Source organism: Mercenaria mercenaria, chromosome 15 (assembly GCF_021730395.1).
Source record: "Mercenaria mercenaria strain notata chromosome 15, MADL_Memer_1, whole genome shotgun sequence".
NCBI classification, from domain to species: Eukaryota; Metazoa; Mollusca; class Bivalvia; order Venerida; family Veneridae; genus Mercenaria; species Mercenaria mercenaria.
Genome location: NC_069375.1, coordinates 69,093,163 through 69,100,016, shown reverse-complemented (window position 1 = coordinate 69,100,016; position 6,854 = coordinate 69,093,163). Strand labels below are relative to the sequence as shown.

At 32.7% G+C, this 6,854-nt stretch overlaps 1 long non-coding RNA gene across 1 annotated transcript; it reads left to right on the top strand.

Annotated features, from left to right (window-relative positions):
- Window positions 1–4,754: 4,754 nt before the first annotated feature.
- Window positions 4,755–6,216, top strand: LOC128549155 (uncharacterized). The gene is made up of 3 exons (XR_008367487.1): window positions 4,755–4,906; window positions 5,596–5,665; window positions 6,062–6,216. It is a non-coding gene; the product is annotated as an uncharacterized LOC128549155 (long non-coding RNA).
- Window positions 6,217–6,854: the final 638 nt, after the last annotated feature.

Here is a 6,854-nt window from a genome sequence, read left to right as displayed (position 1 = left end):
GTAAAACACATGTATTTGTGTGAATATACTATTTCATATATAAAGCATATTTCGGTTAGGAGGACACACCGAGTTTCCAGACCGAATTTATTTTTAAAACAAGGGGCCCATCTAGTACAATCGATACCGCCTAGACACAGAACTATGCCGTAGACGGTAAAGTTTGAACAAATGCCAATGCTTCTCAAAATCAGTTTTTAACTTCATACTAGACCTTTCTAACGTAAACGTAATTACGAAACGGAATACTGAATCCGTAAAATTTTAGGCTAATTTGTGGTCTATGGGAGACAATTTCATCCAATAGTAATGCAATAGTATCTTCCTTAGACCATTATTTGCAAATAACATTTACGGATTCAGTAATCCGTTTCCGATTTACGTTTACGTTAGAAATGTCTACTTCCAGGTTCAATTCTATGTATTTAGTTAAAAGTTTTATCTTCGGACGTTCAAAAAATCACTTCATACAACAAAAGGGCTCATCTAGTATAATTGATACCGCCTGGAGACAGAATTATGCCGTAGACGGTAAAGTTTGAACAAAATGCCAATGCTTGTCAAATCAGTTTTTAACTTCATACTTTCAGGTTCAATTCAATGTATTTACTTTTAAACTATTAGACATACAAAACTCCATTATTCTGATACTTATTGATAGTGTTTCGCATCAAAGTTAGTCTAATAATACATATAGATAATCTAATAACTTAATAAGCAGAAATCCTGAAACAAAGCTTTTTATTTTACATAGTAATAAAGAGAAGTCTTAGGATTACTTGACATACAAAACTTTAGTAGCAACGTCTGATATAAATAAAATACACGCATATCGGTGACATGTTACCCCAAATATATATGAGAGACGTTGAAGGGGGAGGCGAAGGTTGAAATCTCAAACTCTCTACTTTTTATTTTGTACAGCCGACTTAACGAAGCTGCTGAATCTCATCGACATTAACAAAGAGTTTACAATGTGTCCCAATTTGCCTTATATTTCTAATACTGTGTATAACAAAAATCCTTTTCAATCTGATATTCAACTTGAAAATCTAAATGACATTCTAATTGCTAACAGGCAACTTTTGTTCAATGTCCTCAATAAATCCAACGTTGGAATTGACAGATTCAGTCAGTTTTCCAGAACGTATTTCATACAAAGATACAAGAGTGTTTGTTCTCTGCTCCGTTAATGGAAAGCCGCTTGCTAATTGAAAGACTCATCATTGCCTTGAAGTTGCTTTTTAGCTCGGCTATGCGAAGTATGGAGAGCTGGCATCAGAGTCCTTCCTCGTCCGCACTTTTGTTAAGATTTTGACCACTTGCTCTTTATCTCTGTAATTACTCGATGGATTTCTTTCAAACGTAAATAATTCATCATTGTTACCCATATCATACGGCGTAAGGGCCATAACTCTCACTCCACTATTTCATGAATTACCCTTCCCACCCCCCCCCCCCCCCCCCCCCCCCCCCTCCCCATTTCACTAAGAATTTCAGGTTAGTGTTATGATGCACTTTCGCTCTGTCTCAGTTTTATTACAAATTGATTTGATTCAAACTTAAAATAGTTGTTCCACATTATGACCCGCATTATATGACAAAGGTCCATAACTCAATCTGGCAGCAAGCTTTCATAAATTGTGCCTTTTTTACCTAGAATTTAAAGATAGTTTAATTGCATTTTTCTATATATATGTTATCACAGAGAGGATTTGATTCAAACTTGAAATAGTTGTTTAACATCATCAGTAACGTTAAATAACACACAGCCTTAATTCTTGCTTCAATATTATAGGTTAAAGGTCAGTAATTCAAATCCTTCTTTGTTTCATATAAAAAACGACAACTTCAGGTCGTTTTTATGTGTCTTTAGAGAACATCACTTTTTCCTACACCTATTTTTCATGGAAGTTCTATCACAAATTAACGAAAAAATGAAAAGAAAATAGGGGGTTATGTAGTTCCTAGTGAAATGCCAGTCAGTTGTGGTCTGCTACCCTAAAAATGGCGCATATTTGCTCTCGTCCGCGCAATAAACACCTACTTCCGGTTTCGATCTGCAAAACTTGCCATGTGGGTTGTATGACATGAAAACCGTCTTATTTCATGCAGAATGTATTCTAGTAGTGAAAAATGGTGATTAAAGCACTCGTTCTACACGAATTTGCGCAAAAAATGGGAAAATTAGGATCTATTTATTATGGACTTCTTTCGACTACACCACGGAAGCACATTTTCGACCGAATTACTGACCTTATTCCTATAAGAAATGTTTCTTATCAAATATCACACAATTTTCATTTCTATTTTCAAGAAAGATGTAATACCAAACATATTGCCAAGTTTCATTGTGAAATTTCGAGATTTTAGAGAAATATAGACACATAATAAAAGCCACCCCCTACCAATTTACTGGGCTAAATTTTTGCCCTATGGTCCTTTTATTGTATATTTTGGTAAAAGTTTCACTCGTTTGCATTATTTTTCACTTGGATTCTGAAATATCATTCATTCCGTCATGAATAAGACCCAGAATGATGCATTTTGTGCATTTTCTGACATTCTGGAGACAAAATATTGGCTTTTTAATCCCAGAAATCGCTGCTGAATAGGCGCATCTACTCTAAATATGGTCAAAATTCAAAATTTTTCAAATTTCACTATTATTTTGCATTGGAAACACCCTTTTATATCAAATACAACCGATCTATGACTATTAAGACTATTTGCGACGTGTTTCAAGAAAGTCTTATTTCAGCTCTTATATAAGAAATGTTTCTTATCAAATATCACACAATTTTCATTTCTATTTTCAAGAAAGATGTAATACCAAACATATTGCCAAGTTTCATTGTGAAATTTCGAGATTTTAGAGAAATATAGACACATAACAAAAGTCACCCCCTACCAATTTACTGGGCTAAATTTTGGCCCTATTGTCCTTCTATTGTATATTTTGGTAAAAGTTTCACTCGTTTGCATTATTTTTCACTTGGATTCTGAAATATCATTCATTCCGTCATGAATAAGACCCAGAATGATGCATTTTGTGCATTTTCTGACATTCTGGAGACAAAATATTGGCTTTTTAATCCCAGAAATCGCTGCTGAATAGGCGCATCTACTCTAAATATGGTCAAAATTCAAAATTTTTCAAATTTCACTATTATTTTGCATTGGAAACACCCTTTTATATCATATACAACCGATCTATGACTATTAAGACTATTTGCGACGTGTTTCAAGAAAGTCTTATTTCAGCTCTTATAAGAAATGTTTCTTATCAAATATCACACAATTTTCATTTCTATTTTCAAGAAAGATATAATACCAAACACATTGCCAAGTTTCATTGTGAAATTTCGAGATTTTAGAGAAATATAGACACATAATAAAAGCCACCCCCTACCAATTTACTGGGCTAAATTTTGGCCCTATGGTCCTTTTATTGTATAATTTGGTAAACGTTTCACTCGTTTGCATTATTTTTCACTTGGATTCTGAAATATCATTCATTCCGTCATGCATAAGACCCAGAAGGATGCATTTTGTGCATTTTCTGACATTCTGGAGACAAAATATTGGCTTTTTAATCCCAGAAATCGCTGCTGAATAGGCGCATCTACTCTAAATATGGTCAAAATTCAAAATTTTCAAATTTCACTATTATTTTGCATTGGAAACACCCTTTTATATCATATACAACCGATCTATGACTATTAAGACTATTTGCGACGTGTTTCAAGAAAGTCTTATTTCAGCTCTTATATAAGAAATGTTTCTTATCAAATATCACACAATTTTCATTTCTATTTTCAAGAAAGATGTAATACCAAACATATTGCCAAGTTTCATTGTGAAATTTCGAGATTTTAGAGAAATATAGACACATAATAAAAGCCACCCCCTACCAATTTACTGGGCTAAATTTTGGCCCTATGGTCCTTTTATTGTATATTTTGGTAAAAGTTTCACTCGTTTGCATTATTTTTCACTTGGATTCTGAAATATCATTCATTCCGTCATGAATAAGACCCAGAAGGATGCATTTTGTGCATTTTCTGACATTCTGGAGACAAAATATTGGCTTTTTAATCCCAGAAATCGCTGCTGAATAGGCGCATCTACTCTAAATATGGTCAAAATTCAAAATTTTTCAAATTTCACTATTTTTTTTGCATTGGAAACACCCTTTTATATCATATACAACCGATCTATGACTATAAAGACTATTTGCGACGTGTTTCAAGAAAGTCTTATTTCAGCTCTTATAGGTTAAAGGTCAGTAATTCAAATCCTTCTTTGTTTCATATAAAAAACGACAACTTCAGGTCGTTTTTATGTGTCTTTAGAGAACATCACTTTTTCCTACACCTATTTTTCATGGAAGTTCTATCACAAATTAACGAAAAAATGAAAAGAAAATAGGGGGTTATGTAGTTCCTAGTGAAATGCCAGTCAGTTGTGGTCTGCTACCCTAAAAATGGCGCATATTTGCTCTCGTCCGCGCAATAAACACCTACTTCCGGTTTCGATCTGCAAAACTTGCCATGTGGGTTGTATGAACATGAAAACCGTCTTATTTCATGCAGAATGTATTCTAGTAGTGAAAAATGGTGATTAAAGCACTCGTTCTACACGAATTTGCGCAAGAAATGGGAAAATTAGGATCTATTTATTATGGACTTCTTTCGACTACACCACGGAAGCACATTTTCGACCGAATTACTGACCTTATTCCTATATAGGCATTTAACTAGAGCATTTTATTTTCAAGGGAAATAATTGTGGTCTGACTGTATTATTTTGAAAATCACAGTTGAGAAATTTTTATGTATGCACCGGTACAGTTTTGCGGGGAAGCGAAAGTTGCCATGGAATTTTGTCTTCTTCTAAAAACAAGGTAAGTTGACAGTTTTTGTTTGAAATATATATCTGATAGCTGACACATAGGAGAATGTTTTGGTTTATATCCATCTTACAGATTTTTTTGAAAATGAAGAGAAACAGGGGGAATTCTGTAAATTTCTTCTTATATGTAAATGAGCTGAAAATGTATTGAAATGACTAGACCAGAAGTTTATGCCTTTCCAGTAAGTTTTTCCCTACCTTTGACGATAGTTATTAAAAAGTATAGATATCAACCTCTTTGCTGATATTAGTACCTAAAATATTCAGCCTGTGAATAGCTGTGGAAATCTGGGACTTCCTTTTTTGAAGATATAAATAGATCTAAGCTATATTTAGACTAAAGTTTTTTCAGTATAACAGCATGTAGAGAACCCTTACATACAGTCAAATATTCTTGATATTGCAAGGAAATATAATGCATTTTTCAAGTGCTTGCTGTTTCTTATGTTGTGCATACTTGATATAGGTCATTGTCAATGTCAACTATCATTATACTGACATTTGAAGTTGTTGTTTTTTTCTAAATTACCTCCCTTATATATGCATTTTTCTTCATTCATTTTATTGATAATTACTTCCCTTTATGTTTAGCAAAAATTCTCAGATTGCATTTAATTAACTCCCTTTATTTGACATGAAAAATTCTCTTGTGTAATGATTATTTGTATATTTTACTTACAGTGCCTGATACATGTAGTTGCAGTCTGTCTTTGGAAGCTGTAGAAATAACAAGAAAGAGGCTGGCATAGTGGTATAGTTTGTTATATATGAAGTTTATTGATGGCATTCATGTCATGATGATATCATTAAAGTACAACATACATTGATTTTCTGACAGGCATGTGTTATTACATTTGAACTGAGACGGTTTTATAATCAGGTTCATGATACTTTTTTCAATATACATTGTATACAATAGTTGCATTTTTTTCAATATTAATTGCAGCTTTATAAATTAGAACACTTCAGGTTCATGTTTGATATAGTTTATTAATGATTATAATTTCAATCATACAATGAGTTATGAGATATTTTATTAATTTTAATATATTTAGATTAATAAATGTAAAAAGTCTGTATTAAATGCATAGGTCATCTTTTGTACAAAAATAAAGGGAAAAAAATGTTGTATAATTTTCATTTTCAGTTTTGGTAGGGAAAAGTTGTTTGAGTATGTACATGTACAGTTGTTTGACCTGTCTTACCCTGTGGCAGTCCAAGAAGATGTTACCATTATGAAACATGCAGGAGGTATTATGCTTTTGTATGTTAAACAAAGGTCTCAAAGCATTTATATGCTGTATGGCTACATTCTTGCTCCTGAAATAACTGTACAAGACAGCTATAAGACTGACATTCCAACAACAATTCTGAGGGTAGGTTCTTTAGCTAATACAAACATTAGACTGTGTCAGGAGAAAAGTTTTTCCTGGACATCAGAGTCAGCTAGTACACTTGGTATGACATTTACAAATAATGCAGAAGTGAACCTTAATATTAATCTAGAGCCGAAGCTCAACAGCTTTAAAAACTGTCTTAAACAGTGGGAACACAGGAAACTAACACTCCTTGGAAAAGTTACAGTAATTAAGACTTTTGCATTGCCAAAACTTATTTACCCTTTTACAATTCTCCAAAGTCCAAAAATAGAAACAATTAAAGAAATTATAAAAGCCATGTATAATTTTATATGGGATAGAAAACCAGAAAAAATAAAAAGGGAAATATTGCAACTGGACTATGACAAAGGAGGGATCAAAATGGTTGATTTAAACAGTTTTCTTAATGCCATCAAATCTTGTTGGGTGAGAAGATTTAATGAAAATCAAACAAGCAAATTATGGGAAGTTTTTTATAAAAAATATCTGGAAAAAGTAGGAGGAAAACTAGTTTTTGAAAGTAATATAAATGAAAATGACATACAGCAAATTGGTAAAACA